The sequence below is a fragment of the Nyctereutes procyonoides genome, unplaced genomic scaffold (genome assembly GCF_905146905.1).
Source record: "Nyctereutes procyonoides isolate TBG_1078 unplaced genomic scaffold, NYPRO_anot_genome, whole genome shotgun sequence".
Lineage (NCBI taxonomy): Eukaryota > Metazoa > Chordata > Mammalia > Carnivora > Canidae > Nyctereutes > Nyctereutes procyonoides.
The window spans coordinates 58,154,108-58,173,386 of NW_026575135.1; the positions used below are offsets into that span (position 1 = coordinate 58,154,108).

General features: G+C 43.1%; 1 protein-coding gene and 1 long non-coding RNA gene across 3 annotated transcripts in view; one reads left to right on the forward strand and one right to left on the reverse strand.

The window, feature by feature from the left end:
* Nucleotides 1-3,246: 3,246 nt before the first annotated feature.
* Nucleotides 3,247-14,932, reverse strand: LOC129494851 (uncharacterized). The gene is made up of 3 exons (XR_008661417.1): nt 14,649-14,932; nt 9,745-9,867; nt 3,247-6,889 (listed from the first exon to the last, which is right to left on the reverse strand). It is a non-coding gene; the product is annotated as an uncharacterized LOC129494851 (long non-coding RNA).
* Nucleotides 14,933-15,132: 200 nt separating this feature from the next.
* The window catches only part of MARCHF3 (membrane associated ring-CH-type finger 3), a 138,592-nt gene continuing 134,445 nt past the window's right edge, over nt 15,133-19,279 (forward strand). Inside the window, exons 1-2 of one of the 2 annotated variants that reach the window (XM_055301553.1) lie at nt 15,133-15,361; nt 15,961-16,122. The gene's annotated coding sequence lies outside the window, so the exon portion shown is untranslated. The remainder of the gene's footprint in view (nt 15,362-15,960; nt 16,123-19,279) is intronic. The other variant, XM_055301552.1, reaches the window with a different exon arrangement.

A 19,279-nucleotide genomic window follows, 5' to 3' on the forward strand; every position in this document is an offset into this window, starting at 1 on the left:
TATAAAGTTAGCCTCAAAGTAAGGCCAGCATCACTCTTTTAAGATCAGATGGGATTAAGACATTCAGAAACCAGATTGTGGGATTTATTCCCATTGTGATTGCTGACTTCTAGTATCAGACTTTTGTTCTGCATGACAGCTCCCATCTTGCAAACTAGCAAGAATCTTGAATTTGGCAAGGATCCTGCTCTGTGAAGCATTTTCAAGTTGGAGTTTTTAGCAATGTCACATTTCTCTAAGCCAGGAACGAAGAAAAGGTTGAGAGGGCAAAGGAAGTCATGGAGTTCTCACCTATTAGCATAAAACAACCTCCTAGCTGGCAGGTGTAGGCCAGCTTGTTCAGGGTGATCACAGTCTGAGATACCAAAGTATTTTTTTTTTCAATCTCTTTACCTTTCCAAGTAATTGCAATAGCTAAAACATAATTAGCTATTTCTTCCCTTTCACTTGATTCATTTAAAGTGGTATTTTCTATTTGTATATGTGTGACTACATAAAAAAACACAATATTGCATTTCTTGATGTTTTATAATAACCTCTACGCAAAGTGAAAGCAAAAAGTGCCTTCAAAAGAAATAAAGGACACTGCTGTCATTCTAGGAGTAAGCAAGGGTGGAACAGATAATTACAAATACTGAGAAAGAAGCATCATTCTGCCAATGGTGCAGTCTACAATTATGTGCAGTTCCCTACTTAGACTTTTTAGTTATGCTGAACATTGAAAAAAGATAAATGATTGGAAGGAGAAAAGAGAAAAAGAGGGGACTTAAACACTGAAAACAAGGGGTGCATTTAAGTGGAGATGTCACCTCACCCTAAGGGGGCAGGTAAGAGCTTGGTAGTCTCACTGGTGCCCTATTGTCATTTTTTTTTTTAAACCATAGCTTTGGAATCCTTATAATCTTCCTTATTGTTTTGAAGTCAAGAATGGTTTCTTCTCACAAAACCTGATCACTTTTCATTGATATGTTTTTAATGCTCTGACTGGTTTTGCATATCTGGAAAAGATACATCTTCAGCCACTGGAAATAAATCTCCTTTTTCTTCTCTGCCAAATCCATAATATCCTTTTCTATCACTGACAGCAGCATCAGATAAGTAGACGTGCCTTGCTTGATTAGAAGTGTGCTGAGATTTTTAGTAGGAACAAGAATGTAGTTAGAGACCCAGATTAAGACATGTTCAGCACATCCTACAAATTCTTTTTGGTTCTGTCCTGGAGGGTGTCCCCTCAAGTCCCAGCTTGACTGTGGGACTCATTCAGGGCTGACATCCTCCCAAATCATCCTCCCAAATCCCCCTCCCTGGGAGGGGAGAGAGGAGAATTTTAAGACAGACTGCAACAGGTGCTGTTTAGATGAGACTAGATGGATACAGGCTGTTGTCCTCTTCAGATCCCCAGAGTCTTCTCCAACTCCTCAAACTGAGATGAGCTTATGCCAGAATAAACTGGGGAGGGGGAGGCAAATCTGAAAATGAACAAACTATAGTACCACTCAGAGGCATCAGAAAATAAGGTCTGAGATTCTGCAAGAGCACAGACTTTTTTCTTACTCCCTTTCATCATTTGTCAGTAAAATGTAGACCAGGAGAAGGGGAATATCAGTGACACTACCTAGAGTCGTATGGCATTTTCTATTTTTCCCCAACTTCTATCTTTTTAAACTATATATCTTATTTTATTCTTTCAACAATCTGTGATATAAATAGAGCCAGTATTATTATCCTTATTTTTGAGATGAGAACAGTGAGACCCAGAAAGGGGAAGCGACCTCATCAGGTCATGCAGTGAGTCAAAGACGACCCAAGGAATAATACCCAGTTCTGCTCTCATTTAATCCAGAACATTTACCCTACTGGCTTTAAATGTCCCTTTCCTCCTTCACTCTCTGATAGTGGTTCTCTTGAAAATGATCCCTGGCCAATTGTGGAGTGAAGATAGGTCCATGTTCAAGGTTACGGAGAACTGTTGTTTAAAGGCCCCCCCACAAGGGGCCTGTTTCCATTGCTTACCTGCAAAGCCAGTGTTTGAACCTGTGATGGAAGTCCCTTAGAGGACGTGTCTGCTGGGATTCCTCCCACCTGAGACTGCTATAATTAGCTCTGCTAACAACTGTGATTGAACAAGGCTTGTTGTAGTCATTGTTCACTGACAGGCACAGATAAGAGCCACATCTCAGCAAGTGGTATTCTAAATGGTGCTTCCTGCTTGGTTAAACTCATGTATGGTACTTGTCAGGGATGCTAGTCCCAAACTCCGCTAACAGCAGGCAGTGTCATTCGCAACACCTTCTGGAGCCCATGAAGAAGGCCATAACAGATTCCCAGGGAATGCTGTGCCATGCAGTGGAAGAGACTGTTTCTATTTGACCTTGCCTAGGATCTGGCTGACCCTCCTTCTTATGGAAAACATAGGCGTGGCCTGGCATGATTAAGGGAAGAGTCTTTGTCTTCCTGATCCTGAAGACTCACACATTTTCAGATCTCTCCTATAAGAACACTTGTAAATGAAAGTTATAATATGTGGTACATGCAGCCTATGCTTTTGTGAGACTGTGCTCTTATTAGAAGCAAAACAAAATGTGACTTATGAACACCTGCCGGTAAGGACCAAGCCAAGAGGCAGCGTGGGTGTTGGATGAGAGGTGTTGCCCTGGCAGTAAATCCAAGTTGCTCACACCAAAGGAAATGTTTCTAGGGAAGCTGTCTGAGCAAGAGGTAAATACTTAGTCATTCAGAGGAGGCCATAAATGAGTGTTTCTTCAACAAGGGAAGGTCTGATTCCAAAGAGCTGAAAAAATGGTTGGATAGCATTTCTCTCTTCCATCTATCCTTTTATTCACAATATACATTGTTAAGAATTAAGAGTCTCTGTAATCAAGAGATTACACTTGCCACCTTGTTGGCAAGTTGTTAGAGAACTATGATTTGTCTGCTTGGTATTATTTCAATAATAGTTTTTGCATTATGATTCTAAGTAACTAATAAAAAAAGACCCAGGCCCTTGTATGTTCTAAAATACCGTGGTGTGTGTGTGTATGTATGTATGTATGTATGTATGCGTGTGTGTGTGTGTATATATATATATATATATATATATATATATATATACATACATCCTGTGCCTTCCTACCTATTCCCCAGGGCCACCAAGTTTTAAGATTCAACTTCTTATGCATTTCCTTTCATCTGTTTCCTTGTTTCAGTGTTCAACGCTATTGACACAGTTGAGGGCTTCGTCTTCTCTTGCCTATGCATTGCAAAAGCCCAGACTCTTTCAATGGTCTCCCTTGCTCACTGGCTTCCCAACCCCATCTCCCATCTACCTTATCACCACCTCCAATTATCCTTGCAAATCATGGGCCTGATCCGACCACTCACCAACCTATCATGGCCCTCCACTGCCTATGAAAATGAAGACCAAACCATTTGACATAAAACCCTGCATCTAGTCCCATGTACTGCACCACTCATCTATCCTAAATCCCGTCGAATCCAGATAAACTGCCCTTGCATGAAAGCACTAGCACTTTGACTGTATCTCTGAGCCTTGCCTCCTTTACAAAATCACCTTTTGTTTCAACTCAACTGCCATTTCCTCCAGGAAATTTTCCACTCTTTCTTCCAATCCAAATTAATCAATCCACTCTCTCCTCCAAGTTTGTACAGCACCAGATTTATGTATATATACACTTGAGATATAATTTACATACCACACAATCCACTCAATTAACGTATACAATTTAATGAGGTTTTTTTTTTTTTTAAGTATAGTCACAGGGTTGTGTATCCATCATTTTTAGAACATTTTAATCACCCCCAAAAGAAACCCTGTACCCATTAAGAGCCCCTCCCATCTCACCCTCCTCCAGCCTTAGGCAATCACTTTCTGTCTCTATAGATCTGCCTAGTCAGGATATTTCCTATAACTGGAATCATACAATATGTGGTTCTTTGGGACTGGCTTTTTTTCACCTTATATATTTTTTCAGAGTTCATCCATTTTTTGGCATGTATCAGTACTTCATTCTATTTTATTGTTGAATAATAATCTGATGTATGGATATACCAAGTTTTACTTATTCATTTTTCAATTAATGACATCTGGATTGTTTCAACTTTTTAGCATTATGAATAATGCCTCATATATGCTTATCATTTAATATGTATAGCTTACTATTATAGGGTTTTTGTTTGTTTGACCTGTGTCTGTTTTATCACAGGTTGTGGATAAACTCCGGTGGACAAAGAACGTAATTTCACTCTGTAATCTACACATGGCACATATTCAATAAATGTTTGATGGATGGGTGAATGGGCAGATATTAGAGGTTTTTACTGTTGATTATTATACAAGGTACTCCAAATAAGAATATTAGAGTAGAATCAGCAATAACCCAAGAAAAGACACAGTAAATTTACCCAACATATTATAACAAACATGGGTGGTTCTTAAATAACCTTTCATCTCAGCCCTATTTCCTGGAATTCCATACACAGATACACAGGTGAGTCTTTCAGGGAGGTAGTTCCTTTGCTAGTAATAGATGTGAACTAGGTAGACAGAAGCCTGAAGATGCTAGAGTGTTTCCTCCTAAATTTACTCCATGGTGTCTTCTTGTTGCTCTTGGCTTGTCTGAGGTTGTTATTATTATAGTCTAGGACAGTGGCTGAGCATCAGGATCCCCTGTGGAGCTTTTACAAGATACAAATTATCTGTGTCCCGCCTCCCTGATTATGATTCTATAGCTTGGGTAGGGGCCCAGGTGCTCACATGTTCTAAAAGCTATAAAGACATTTCTGATGCATAGCCAGGTTCAAGAATTCCTCCATCAAAAGTTGCCCTGAGGTTAAAAAGATTTAATCCTATAGAACATGTATGAGCACTTTATTCCTAGAGAGTATTTTACTCATCCTGGGATCATGCCCATTAATACTACCTAATGTTTATAAAACACTTTTTATTTGGAAAGAGCTTCGCAGTCATCTTTTATTAGCTAGGCTTGCACGCTGGGTGACCTTGTATAAATCTCATAATCCCTTTGTGTCTTAAACTTCCTCAAATGTAAACTGTTGGCAGTAATACTGATCCACCCTCAAGAGATATTGTGGAGACTAATGGGGGACTTTAAGGCATTCACCAAACATAAAAATGTTACATGCATACTTATTAGACACGTATGAAGTCCTAGTTACAGCCTTTTAAAATGAAACAAATACCAAAATAAGCTCTAGCCTTTCCTCCAACCTTCATCATCATCTCAAAGATCCTTTCCCAACACCACAGTATAGCAATGCTCCCTTTCTGGCGAGACTAATAAACTGACCTAATCAATAGTCATAAAGACAGATCATGGCCACAAATACGTAAAACGGCCCTGAAATATACTTTGTTAACCTTCTCATTTATCATTCATAATACAATTTAGAGATTCTGTCTAAAAAATACTCTTCTGAAAAATATTCTTAGAAAATATTTGTGCATGTTTACACAAGATTTGAAGCTGATGTTACATCCTCATTGTTGATGTTAAGCCTGAAGGTGCTATCTAGTTTGCTGGTTGTTTTTTACACAGCTATATTTAGCCTCTTCTCATCTCTCCCACGTGGCCGAAAAAATATATGGTCAAAATGAGACTCTGAGACCTAGTTCAAGTTGGAGGTGGGTGAGATTGGGAAGCATAGGAAGAATTTCCAACCTTGGAACCAAAGACAGGTCTTGTAAGGATGACGACCCACAACTAAGGGCTCATTTGCAATATATTTTCAGCTTCTTGGAAAAGGGAATCAGAAAACAGACAGTTTTTCCTTGTTCCACTTGGCTTTGAAAGAGTCACAAAACTTTCAAGTGCCAGGTCCAATTACATATTTCAATTCATTTCCAACTGAATGGTTTCTGTGACTCTGAATGGGAATTAGTGCCCTCATGCCCACCACTGCTGGTTTGAACTATGAACTACACAAATGTTCTGGAGACACCTGACCTTGACTATGCTCTTTTCTCTTTGGTCTTCTGAGGGTTTGGTTGTATTTCCAAGGGCAGTTGTCTGCTTTAGTTAAGCTCAAGACCTGCTAACAATTAAATTCTATTAAATTCTATTTACTGAGTATTTATATCTGTGGATAGTATACTGTAGTGCTTACTGGGGAGGCTATGAAAAGTTCCTTGAGATGCTACAACTCAATAACTTTGGGTCCTATAGACAGGACACCAACAACTACCTCCCCAGAAAGACTCCCAGGGTTTAGGGAGCTGACATGCCAGTTTACAGAGGAATCCTAGATTGGCCTTCAGCAGACACTAAGATAAAATGTCAGTAACTTTTCACATAATATTTTGCTACCTGCACTATTCCGTCAGACCTTGCTCAGAATTCAGAAGCTTGGGATGCTTGGGTGGCTCAGCAGTTGAGCATCTGCCTTTGACTCAGGGCAGGATCCCAGGTCCCAGGATAGAGTCCCACATCAGGCTCCCTGCAGGGAGCCTGCTTCCCCCTCTGCCTAAGTCTCTGCCTCTCTCTCTCTCCCTCTGTGTGTGTCTTTCATGAATAAATAAAATCCAAAAAAAAAAAAAAAAAAAGAATTCAGAAGCTCCTGTGAAAAGAGTCTCAGTGTGGGGAGTCTCATTGGTTGGGAAACTCATCTATTATGCATAGTTATTGTTTTTAAAATAAGGTTAATTCTAGCATGTTTCTATATCAATCATCTTTCAGAGTTTCAGCATTTTTGCTGAACATGTTAAGGTGAGAAAGAACCACACAAGCTACATTTCAATAGTTAGGAGAAATTAATGCTAATACATGCCTTCAGTGGGATTCACTTTGGTATCCTGAACACTCTCTTCCATCAATATGGAAAATCCCCAGAAGTATGTACTGTGGAGTTTTCTCTGTAAAGAGATGCAAATGGTTACAGTAAGTTGTATGATTTCCTCTGAGTCCTTCAAAGTTCTGTTTTCTCTGTATCTCAAGGTAAACATCCCTGCTTTGCAGATCTAGGAGTCAAGACAACATGGATTCATTTCCTCACTTTCCTCAGTGAAACACAGACCTCCTTGTCTCAGACCACTGCTCTCCTTGAAAGCACAGGAAAAACTTATGGCATTTTAAGACAGAGGAGAAAGCAGATACAATTTTCTGGTCCAGTGCTTGTATTCTGTGTCTTTCACATGGAATCTTTAAGATCTTAGATGAAATTTAATGATCCTTACATGTTAACTTTGCTTTCTTTCAACCTCTTGAAGAAACAAACAAACAAAAAACATGGAAAAACACTCAACTATTTACTTGTGAAACTCTATGGCTCGGGTCATAAAATACAATCTGGGCAAAGCCAAACAAGGCACTAGAGGGTTGAGAGGCAAGGAGAATGTTATGCATTGGATTTAAGATTTTGAAATGCCCTGTTTCAATGGTTTGCCATTTATCTTCATGTAGAGGGTCAACACTGGCCTGTCATTTCTAACAGGTATTTTGCTCTCGAGGAAGACTTCTCTGATCACAAACAGGAATTTTCCAAAGAAACTCTTCCACAAAACGAGATCAATGAGAAGCACCCTATTTTTAACAAATGTTAAAATTTTCAGTTTTAATTTTTATGTCACCTAAGTATATACCCACCTCCTGAGAGCATCTCTTTATTTCTTTATAGGAAGATTTAAATAAGCAATCTGTTTCCTTTTTAAGTATTTTTGGATTGACAATAATACTTCTCTCACTTGTATTTTAGTCTTGATGATTAAACAGTAAAAAAGCTAATTAGCAGCATGTGTCTGGAGAGGAAAAGCTATTTTTTGATGGGCAAAACCCAAGCTGAGATGGAGACCTCACAGGGCACTACAATAAATGGGTTGGGTTGCATGCTAAGGGAAAGGATTGGGCACTGAATTGACCAGCTCCCCAGAAAGAGATTCTGGCTTAGTGGAAAGACTAAGCTGAGATCCAAATATATTAAAGATACTCACAAGACTAAAGTTATCAAAATGCAGACACTTGTTAATCGGAGAGCAAAGAAAATAGGGAAAAACACGCTGTGTCTGTCTGACTCACAGATGACTTTAGGAATAAAATAAGTTACATGTTAAGAAATTAATTTTTAAAAAAAGAAATTAATTTTTAAAAAAAGAAATTAATTTTATTTTTCTCCTATTTGCTTTTCATTTCTGGAAAGACATTGAGCTAGGGTGAAGGGAATGGTATTAGATGGCTATCATCAGTACAATAACCAGAACCTGCACCTCCTTCCCATAAGTACCTATAAGAAAGTCAAAGGTGATGCTTTCAAATTCTTCATCTGTCAGTTATTAGTTTCATGATAGTGGGCAATTCTGAATTTCTAAATGCATTAGTTTTTCATACACTTGAGGAGGAAAAATAATATGTATCTCGTTGGAATGCTGTGAAGGTTAGTAAAGCTGATGTATGAGAAAACATCTGGAGACTAAGTGTATATTAGCACTCAGTACATGTTAGAATAATGAGAGAACGGAAGTCAGAGAGGAGTCGAGCTCCCATTACCCACAGGCTAAAATCTATATATTTAGTTGGGTATTCAGTGTGCTAGAAAATCTGCTCCTTTCTCCTCACCACCCCTTTTTATTTTTTTTTCATTTTTTTTTAAATTGGAGTTCAATTTGCCAACATATAGCATAACACCCAGTGCTCATCCCATCAAGTGCCCCCCTCAGTGCCCGTCACCGAGTCACCCCCACCCCCTGCCCACCTCCCTTTCCACCACCCCTTGTTCATTTCCCAGAGTTAGGAGTCTCTCATGTTCTGTCTCCCTTTCTGATATTTCCCACTCATTTTTTCTCCTTTCCCCTTTATTCCCTTTCACTATTTTTTATATTCCCCAAATGAATGAGAACATATAATGTTTGTCCTTCTCTGATTGACTTACTTCACTCAGCATAATACCCTCCAGTTCTATCCAGGTTGAAGCAAATGGTGGGTATTTGTCGTTTCTAATGGAAGAGTAATATTCCATCATATACATAGACCACATCTTCTTTATCCATTCATCTTTTGATGGACACCGAGGCTCCTTCCACAGTTTGGCTGTTGTGGACATTGCTGCTATAAACATAGGGGTGCAGGTGTCCCAGCGTTTCACTGCATCTGTATCTTTGGGGTAAATCCCCAGCAGTGCAATTGCTGGGTCGTAGGGCAGATCTATTTTTAACTCTTTGAGGAACTTCCACAGTTTTCCAGAGTGGCTGCACCAGTTCACATTCCCACCAACAGTGCAAGAGGGTTCCCCTTTCTCCACATCCTCTCCAACATTTGTTGTTTCCTGCCTTGTTAATTTTCCCCATTCTCACGGGTGTGAGGTGGTATCTCATTGTGGTTTTGATTTATATTTCCCTGATGGCAAGTGATGCGGAGCATTTTCTCATGTTCACCAACCCTTTTCTGACAACTATCCTGCTGTAGTAAAACACTTCCCCGTATGCCTTTGAATTCACTCACCTACCTGTCTTGTCTCTGGCATTCTGACCACCCTCAGACTCCATCTGCCAAAATTCTACCCATCTCACAAGGGCCTCATATCCTACTGTCTCCAGGAATCTTAGGGTACTCATCTTCTCCTGCTCTAAACTATAGTCCTTACTGTCTAGAGACATAATCCACAAAGTACTTATTGCCCCAGCAGACTCCCTGCAAGGCAGAAACCATGTATCCAGTACCCATCGCTGTGTGCCTTGCCAAGGTAGACTCATGATTGAATACATGCACGATTTCTCACCTTGCCCTGTTGTGCTCTTGGACAAAACACTTTGCCTCCTTCAGTTTCAGTTGCCTCAGCTGTGAACAGAGGATAACAGCATGGATGTACTCCCCAGGTGTGCTGGGAAGAATAAACCAATGACTGAAAAGCAATTTGAAAATGTAAAATGAAATGCTATATATAAATGTTACATAATCAAAATCATTGCCCTCTGTATTATGTTTTATTTGGCTTTCTATCTTGGAATCCTTTGTGGGTTTCAGAATCACACAGATGCAAAACCATCCACATTAGCACCTAAATTCTCTTGGGTAATAAATGATTGTGTGTATTATAGCTCACGGCTACTTTTCCCTGGCATACTTAAAGATGAATCTGTCATAATTTGGGGTATTCATAATAACTAATGACACAATTCATTTCTAAGCAATAATCCATTTTTTTCTTTCTTTAGCCAGTTACCGTTCCCATATTGCTGCCTCAGGGGAACTAACTTTCATTAAACCCCAAATCCAGATGATGAGCACACTGTTTGGAAGCCCAAATTGAGGAGCTTACAGTCTGAGAGACCTGGAAAGTGGTTTGGGGTTTTGAAGCACTGTTTTCTATGGCTTTTTGTCCCAAATTCTGAATTCCTCATTTCCTTTATTGTAATGTATGTGTTACCAAGTGCTCAATGCAGCCTGATTTCCCAGGTACCAGGAAAGATTGGATTAGCCCTTTCCACAGGAAAATAGGATCTTGTTTAAAATACTACAACTAAAAGAGGCTTCTGACTTTTAGTCCCCTGCAGGATATGAATCCTAGAACAGTCCTTCCATGAAGATAGCAACCTTGAGGAAGAAAAGACCAGCAGCAACATCAGAGGGTGATTCTGGGCATCAAGTGGGTAACTTGATGAAAAGGCAGGGAACAGTGCAGGACACAGTGAGCGCTCAATAAATGTTAGGAATTGTTCTTATTGGCAAACAATGCACTGTGACCCAGCCCTCTCCTAAGAATTGCAGAGAGCTTCTCAGTTGAGATTCTTAACAAGTCAATGAGAAAAAACTCAGCACTGTTCATCATGACTGCATTTGGCTCAGAGAAGCTCAGCACCCTGTCCAAGGTCTCAGAGTTAAGAAGCAGTGGAAAGAAAATCCAGCCTTCAGTCTATCGTGTTTCTAGAGCCCATATTCTTTGTCCTGTTTCTTAGAACACTTTGTCTTGTTTCTAAGGGTTGGGAGTCTATTTTTTCTCCCTTGAGTATGTGACCCTCCTTTCCCCAATTCTTCAGTGTTACTCATCCTGTTATGAAGTTTTAAAATTAAGAGTATTTTTTTTTTTTATCTCTTCTGGTGTCCTTTTGACCAATGTGCATAGTTTTATGTATCAGGCCATTTTCCAAGACCATTCTAGTCTTTCATCAGACTTGTACTCATAGTGGCATCCATTTTTAAGAAGTTCAGTGTAGTTTTCTTTCAGGGCATGTATCAAGAAATCCTTTGTTTTTGTAGAATAGAGGCTTCCCTTTCCCACACATTTCTGTTACCACATTTTACTTAGTTGGACCTGTGGCAATAAAAATCACAGGGGGCACTTGCATTGTCATTTAAATGCATGAGACATCGTTTTGTGGGTGGTAGCACCCTGGCTGCAGACATTGTATCAGAGCAGTCCCTCTGTTACAAATTACCTCCTGGTTGTGGTGTACAAACCAACACCATACTTAAGTTTGCAAAATCACCTACATGATATTTTGTCCTCCCTGTGGCAATTAATATTTCAAAGAGCCTTATCATGAGCTATCTCTCCTCTCTGTGAAATTAATCAGAAGTATTGCTGCAGTTTCATAGTTGGGAAATTAAGGTATGGGAAGGTTAATGGCTTGCCTATAGTCTTAGAACAAACCTATAGCATAGCTGGTATTAGAATCTGCTGCTTCTGATTGCATTTCTTTGCTAAGGTCTTTAGCTCAGCCTGTTCAAATTCTGAGTAATTTTCAAAGTGAATACATGTTGAGAGAGGTGGTAGAAATGGAAAAAAAAAAAAAGAGGGAAAAACACTATTCACATAAGCAATGCTTCCAAAATATTTGGTAATCAAAGAACAAGAATTTTGACAGCCCTTTTTCCTCATTTCCATTTTTAGAATGAAAGGACAATAATCCAATGAGATTAAAGTGCATAGAAATTCCAAGTGTAGAGAGGAATTGTTCTGTCCACACTATTTTCCTACTTCAATATCAGTTTGTTCTCCTTTTCAACAATCCCTATTGCTATAAATGTCATGCATTTGCAGTACTTTGTAACCATTGTCACAGGGTCCCCCTTAAGCAGCTAAACAGAGTAGGCCAATTCTGCCACTGCTGTTTTATGGTGAGTAAACAAGGGTAAACGGAGGTTAAGTGATTGCCAGCAGCACTCAGAGCTCAGATTAGAACTTATGGCTCCTATCAGTTACATCCTTTTGAAATTTAGAAGGCTCCAAAATATTGTTTCAGTGTCAGGGTTGGGTGACAGGGCCTGAAGGCAAATTTGCTCACCACCCACACCACCAAAAGACCCGCCCTGCTTCCATGGTCTCACATCAATCTTCTCGTTCCCAAGCCATTCCACAAACTTCCTCATCACTGTGAGGGAAAGAAATTTCCTTCAATAAAATAGGCTAGTACTAAACAGGTGACTTCTTTGTCAGGATTTCCATAGTTTTCTGTTTGTTTCTTAAAGAAAGGACTACAGTGAGTTCTTGCACAAGTAATAGATCTTATTTTCCCTTGTGGAATATTGGATGGCCCAAACTCAAGAGATCATTGGGAGAATGACACCTAAAGGAATAAAAGTCTGTGCCAGAGTGATAAACTGTCAAATATCAATTATGACAGAGGATGGAATGGAAATGTGATTAAGTCTAGATGTGCTGTCTCTTATGTGTCATCTATTCTAAAAAGGAAAATGAGACCAGTTACTTGCCCAAGAACCCATGGACAATCATGTCTGTACGAAATAAACACACAGAAAACCTTAGAAATCAGGAAGCAGGAGTCTCTCATCTAGTTCTAACTTATTTCATAAAAAGAAATTTCCTATTTCCTTTTTTCATCGTCTAACATAAATACTATAGCAAATACAGTCAACAGACGATGTTTGGCTACTACGAAGGTGATTTTAAAAATAATCACAAGCATCTGTGAAAAACCTTCACAGGGTGTTAATACGATAAGCACTGTTGGCAAACTTTTTCTTTAGTTATATCCAGGAATGGGGGAAAAAAAAATCCCAAGAAATATACTTTTCCTCTTATCCTCCCATCCCAACCTTGGCAGAGACTTGGTATGTTTTCCATTCAGGTGGTCTACAGCTAAATCCTCGTGGGCAAAGGCCATTCTCTCAAGACATTAAGCATGGTAAGTAATTGCTGCAACTGAATGGAATGGACTCCCTTGCCTGTTCCTGTCTTTTGATTCACCAAATGAGGAAGGGTTTTAATATATATGCAATTTCTGCATCACAAATCAATTTCCAGGGCCTACTAAGAACTATCCAGACCCTGATTTTCTTGCCTGACAGCCTGCCTATGGACCTTTCCCCACTGAGACAGGGAGCTGAGGAGACACCACCTGAATCTCAAACCAGGCCAGAGCTCACCTCATAATTGTAGCCTTCCCTGCCAGAGGGGCCATTTCATTCCTTTTCAGCTATAGGCCTATTGTTTTTCTTCTTGCAGGAACTCCCATCATAAACTGCTCATGAGGGGCACCTGGGCGGCTCAGGGTGTGATCATGGGATTCTGGAATAGTTTCACAGCTGGCTACCTGCAAGGAAGCCTGCTTCTCCCTCTGCCGAGGTCTCTGCCTTTCTCTCCCTCTCATGAATAAATAAAATCTTAAAAAAAAAAAAAAAGAAAGAAAGAAAAGAAAAAGAAAAAGAAACTGCTTATGAGAGCTGAGCTATGGTGCAGGTATCCTTAGGAGGGCCAAGCTAAAGGTCCATTCTCCCTCACACATGGGAAACGGAAACCTCCAAGGACTTTGGAATCTGAGGGAGCCAATGGTCAGTAAGGAAAGTGCCAGGGCACCAAAAAGCCTGACCCTTTCCTGCCAAGCAGAACTTCATTTTATTAACATGGTTTGAGTACCTACTTATGGCAGGCTCAGTTCCGGATACACAGAGGCCGCCGCTATGCCCCCAAAGCTACCGTCTAGGGCTTCCTAGCGTTCTAGGCCTCAGCCGGGAAAGCAACACCCAACTCCCTGCTTTTTGACTTCTTATACCCACAGCTCCGTATATGTGTATGCTGCAGCCAAGATTAGGAAGGGCTTAAAAACAGGCTGAAGAGCCCATCCGCCGACAAAAGGAGCAGCAGCGACCGGGCCGGCCAGAGCCCACAGAGCCTTCCTCAGCCGCGACCCGCCCAGGGAGCTCGGGGTCCTCCGGTGGCCAGCGCTAGAGAGGTCTCTGCGCTCGGTCCAGGGGCAGGGGCCGAGCGTGTGCAGGGCGGGACCCGTGGGGCTCGCTCTGAGAGGTTCCTGCCCGCGAGGATGCGCGGCCCGGGCCCTCTGGCGGCCCCAAGGGACAGCAGCAGGTGGAGCTGCGCGGCAGCCGCCTTCCTCCAGGGCAGCCGGACCGAGGCTGTGTCTCGGCGGTTCCGGCGCCGTCTAGCGCCCGAGCGTCCCTTTCGCCCCCGGGCTCTGCCCAAGTGCCTCAGGCGCTCTGTGCCCGGACAGGAGCCGAGGCGCCGGGTAAGCGCCCCTGCCGCCGGTGGTATGAACGCAGGGCTGAGGAGGGGACGTGCCATGAACTTTCCAGGAGGCCCGCAGACTCGGAGTTTTGTTTTCGGAAATAACCACCAAATTACAACCAGAACCTTTTCCAGGGAGCCTGGAGCTCCCAGTTTCCGGTCCGGGCCTCCGTCTGTGACTGGGTGATGCGGCCCGGACTCACCCTCTTTCGGCCTCGGCTTCCTCGGGGCCGCCAAGTTCGGCGCCTCCCGCGGACGCCAGGTGTGGGCGTCGCCTACCCGGAGTCTGCGCGTCCCACAGCGCGCCGCCGCCGCCGCGACCCTCAGGGCGTCTGGGTGGCCCCGAGCCTCTCTCAGCCAGGGCCTTCTGCGGCCGCCGCTTCCCTCCCGGGACCGCCCTCACAGCGCCCGGCTGCAGCCGCGGTTCCCTACCACAGCCAACTTGCCCGCCGCCGGCGCGTCTCCGCGCCAGCCCACGGCCGCAGGCGATTGGACCGCGGCGGCGGGGCGGGGCCGGGCGCTCCGCACGGCCCGCGGCCGCCCGGATTCCTGGGGTCGCCGTGATTGGCTGCCGGCCCCGCCAGTCACGGGCTGGAGGCGCCCCGCCCCCGCGGGGGCCGGCCCAAGGCTGGCTCCGCCCCGCCCGCCGCGCGGCCCCGCCTCCCTCCGGAGCCCGGTAGCCTCAGCCTGGCGGACCGCCTCATTCTCTGAGCAGGTCCAGGAGTCGTCGACGCGTTCCGCGCGGCTGCTGAGCCGGGGCGCCGGCCGGGCTTGTCGTGCTCCCTCGGAGGTGTCTGCCTGCACCGATGTGCGGGGTTCGCTAGGGCGAGAGCAGTCGCCGGTTCGGGGCAACTTGGGATTCGGGGACCCGCAGCGGGGGCGTCGGTTTGCGACCGGGACCCAGCGAGCGAGGAGGGTGAGTGGCCGAGCGCGAGGCGAGCGGCTCGGCTCCCCTTGGCGCGGTGCGGAGAAGCCGGGGGGGACTGGACCGGGCTCGGCGGGCGTCGGTGCGTCGGTGCGAGCGCGGCCGCTGAGGGGAGGTCAGGGCCAGGCGAGACGGACTCCTTGCGGGGAGCCCCGCTCCCGAACTTGTTTCGGAGCGTCGCAACTCGGTCGGGGACGCGGCTCTGCCTTCCCGCGAACTTGGCGTGTTATAATTGCCAGCGTTAGGTGGGGCCCCGGGGACGCGCCCCCTGGCCCCGTGCGGCGGCGACAGTCGCGCTGGGGGCGGCCTCCGTGCCCAGTCGTGGACCGACAGCAGTTCCTAGAGGGCTTGAGGACGGGTTCCTGAAAAATTCACCCGCGCCAGCGGCGGTGCAGCGCGATTACCCCGGTTGAGGTGTCTGATCCGTAGCCTAAGCCAGCGACCATCGTCCTCGGGCTGGACCGTAAGCGGTCGGAGAACTTCAGTGACCAGCTAAGGTTTTGTAGCAGGGGAGCTTGGGCGCTTTGCAAAAACTGGAGGGAATCGACGGCACGGGTATTAAACTTTGTAAAGTAATTACTTTCCATTAGCACTTGTACCCACATCCCTCGTGAGGTGTTTGGACCTCCACATCACCTGCAAGGTGTGTCTGAAGGATTTCGTTAGGACCAGGGAGAGCTGCTGTTCGTCCCCGTGCAGGGAGCCCGAGAGAATCCGAGACGAGACCGTGAAAGGGACCTCCAGGCTGGCCGGTGGGTGTTGTAAGTGATGAAGTTGTGATAGGAACTGACAACACAGGATTCAAGGTTAAACCTGATACTTCGTTTGTGACCCAGTCTGGGATATTTTTCCTCTCCTCTGTCTTAACGATAAGGACTAAAAGCAGCTGGTTTTTCTGAGGGCGGCTACTTACCTATATGTAGTTTATATTATGTGTGGACTAAACAGAATTTAATTCAATATTTTCTTGTAATTCCTATTTGATATGGATGAGAGAGCTTATTGAGCGTACTAGACACTTGGGTACACAATTTGCGAATATTTTGATCTTTGAAAATATATAAAAACGTTGAGAGATGTAACTATCCATTCTTGTATATGCATATGTAGATGAGCATGTGTGTGCAAAATTGATGGGTGAATAAGAGAAATAGATGGAGGGGGAAATGGCCTTGAACTGCTCTGGGTGGAGAGATAGACCCTCTGATCTATGGGGTGTATGATGACTGTGTGTGTGTGTGGGAGTGTGTGTGTGCGCGTGCATGTCTGAATCTGCCTGGTCAGTCTGGGTCAGTGTATATGCCCATGAACTTTACGAGCGTTTAGTTCAATACCACTGGGTGCAGATTCCGAGTTCCTGTTTTACAGCCCAGCAGCCGCCAGCCAGCCCATCTGTTAAAACATAGCATGTACACTTCAGTCACTGCAGTTGGAGCACTAGGGTGGAGTGTGGGTAGGGGGGCAACCCTTAGTAGGAACAACATGCTACAAACAAAGACTGCCTCTCAAGTTCTATTTTCAATCAGTATTCAGCCTGAACTTGTGATTTTGGTGAGGAGAAAAGGAGTGTTTGACTCTTTAAGAATGGCAAACTACGTTTTGTGAAACAATTATAGCCAATGGTTTGGGGTTTGTAAGCGAAAAAAAATGGCTCTAGAAAAGAAATGTGGTGCTTGTCACATTACCATGCAACACTGGTTTACTGCTTTGCAGTAGCATGTATATCAGAAACTGTTTTCTTTTGCTTCTTAAGAGAATGCATTAAAACTGAATTGTTTTGCGCAAAAAGAAAAAATCCTTAATAGAAGTAAACAGAGCTTTATTGCAGAGGCTATTTAATCTACTACAGTTAAGACTGCCTTAGTAATTCTAATGAAACATGTTTTTAGGAATTTATAACCTGGATATAAATTCATGTTCACCCTTATCACTGGTTGCAATGATTCACAATTCAGTTAAAGAAATAATAAAAAACCTTTATCACAAAAATTCTGATGACTAAAAGGGTATGGGAGGAGTATAACAGCTTAATAAGTCCCTGCAGCCAAGTGACTGATACTTAAAAAAACTATAAATTCCTTTAATAATTACTTTTGGTGACAAAATAAAGGCAATATTTTTGAGAAGCATAGATGATATTTTTCCCAATAATTTTATACTCATAATTACATTTTAATAATAGTGTCTATTATATGTAGGCAGAATAAACTGGAATGGTTCTTAGGAACTCATCACAAGAAGTACTGATTTCATTTTTATGGTACTTAAAACATTTTGGGGAAAATATACATATTCCTAATCGTGAGTGTCTTTAAATTTCTTTTTTTTAATTAATTAATTAATTTATTAATTTATTAATTTATTTATTTATGATAGTCACACACAGAGAGAGAGAGAGAGAGGCAGAGACATAGGCAGAGGGAGAAGCAGACTCCATGCACCGGGAGCCCAACGTGGGACTCGATCCCGTGTCTCCAGGATCGCGCCCTGGGCCAAAGGCAGGTGCTAAACCACTGCGCCACCCAGGGATCCCTGTCTTTAAATTTCTGATGGGCTACAAAGACAAAATAATTCTCCTGCCTTGATAAGGATCATCTGAATCAACTAGGTTTGTCCTTAGAAATTCAGTTTGTAGAATAAATAAAACCTTAAAAAAATTCAGTTTTTTTTTTTAAGATTTTATTTATTTATTCATGAGAGAGACACAGGCAGAGGGAGAAGCAGGCTCCATGCAGGGAGCCAGATGTGGGACTCAATCCCAGGACTCCAGGATCACCTGAGCTGAAGGCAGGTGCCAAACCGCTGAGCCACCCAGGGATCCCAAAAAATTCAGTTTGTGAGCTGGATTCTGATCTCTAGGATTTGATTCAGCAGTCTGGGGTAGAGTTTAGTCATCTGTATTTTGAACAAGCAACCCCCCCCGCCCCCCTCCCCCTCCGTCAAGTGGTTCTGATGCTACGGATCCCCTTACCACATTTTGAGAAACGTTTGGGATGGTGTTTATGATATAAAACAATGATCATAGTGAGTTAATGTAGGTTAATTAACAAAATGGACCATTGTGGGTTAATTTAACAAGTAATTGTGCTGATATTTCCAGGTGGCATTTACCAGCCTTGTGAAATTTATAGGTAACACTCTAACACTGTGTCCCCAACAGTGGCAGCTTTTGTTCTGTGTTCAAAAGTGTTTTTGGAATCCTCAGCTATCTCTCTTCCAAGTTAGCCCCAATTCTAAGGAAGTCTCTCTGGAAGTAAGGTAATTTAAGACCTCTCTCCAATCTTAGTCCCTCCATTCTATATTCCAAGTCCAGTGGGTTTCTGTGGTGCTCTGAGGTACTGTGCCAGTCATAACTCACATTGTTGGACATTTATCCCGGAGAGTAGAAGAATCCCAGTCCTTGAGAACTTCATTTGACTCCAAAGCCATTCCAGACTTGGGGATTAGAACCTCAGTAGGACTAGTACAGACTTACCCAAGGTCAAGCATCTCTTTGGGAAGCTGTAGCTGATCTGCCTCTTGATCAGGAAGATGTCCCAAGACACCTATCCAGAGGCCCGGTGTTCCCATTTTCCAAAACTCATCTTAGAAGTATTTTGAGCAGTCCAATTAATTGGATAGATAGATCTTTTCAGCATCATAGAGAGACGGGTTGAAAATTGATCGCTACTTCTCTTTTCAAATCAGTGGGAATTCCGACTTAATAATTACAGCCAGTTAGTGTTTATTTACAGTTTGATACTGACATTCAGGATCTATTCTCTCACTTCAGACTGGCATAATTCTCAATTTAAAACTTCTAGATAAGCTTTAAAGAGAAAGGATCTTTCAGAAGTTGTTGCTTTTCCCTCTTTCTATCATCCTTGTACTTCAAGAACCTAATGACTTCTCAGAGGCCAGAAGTGCCTG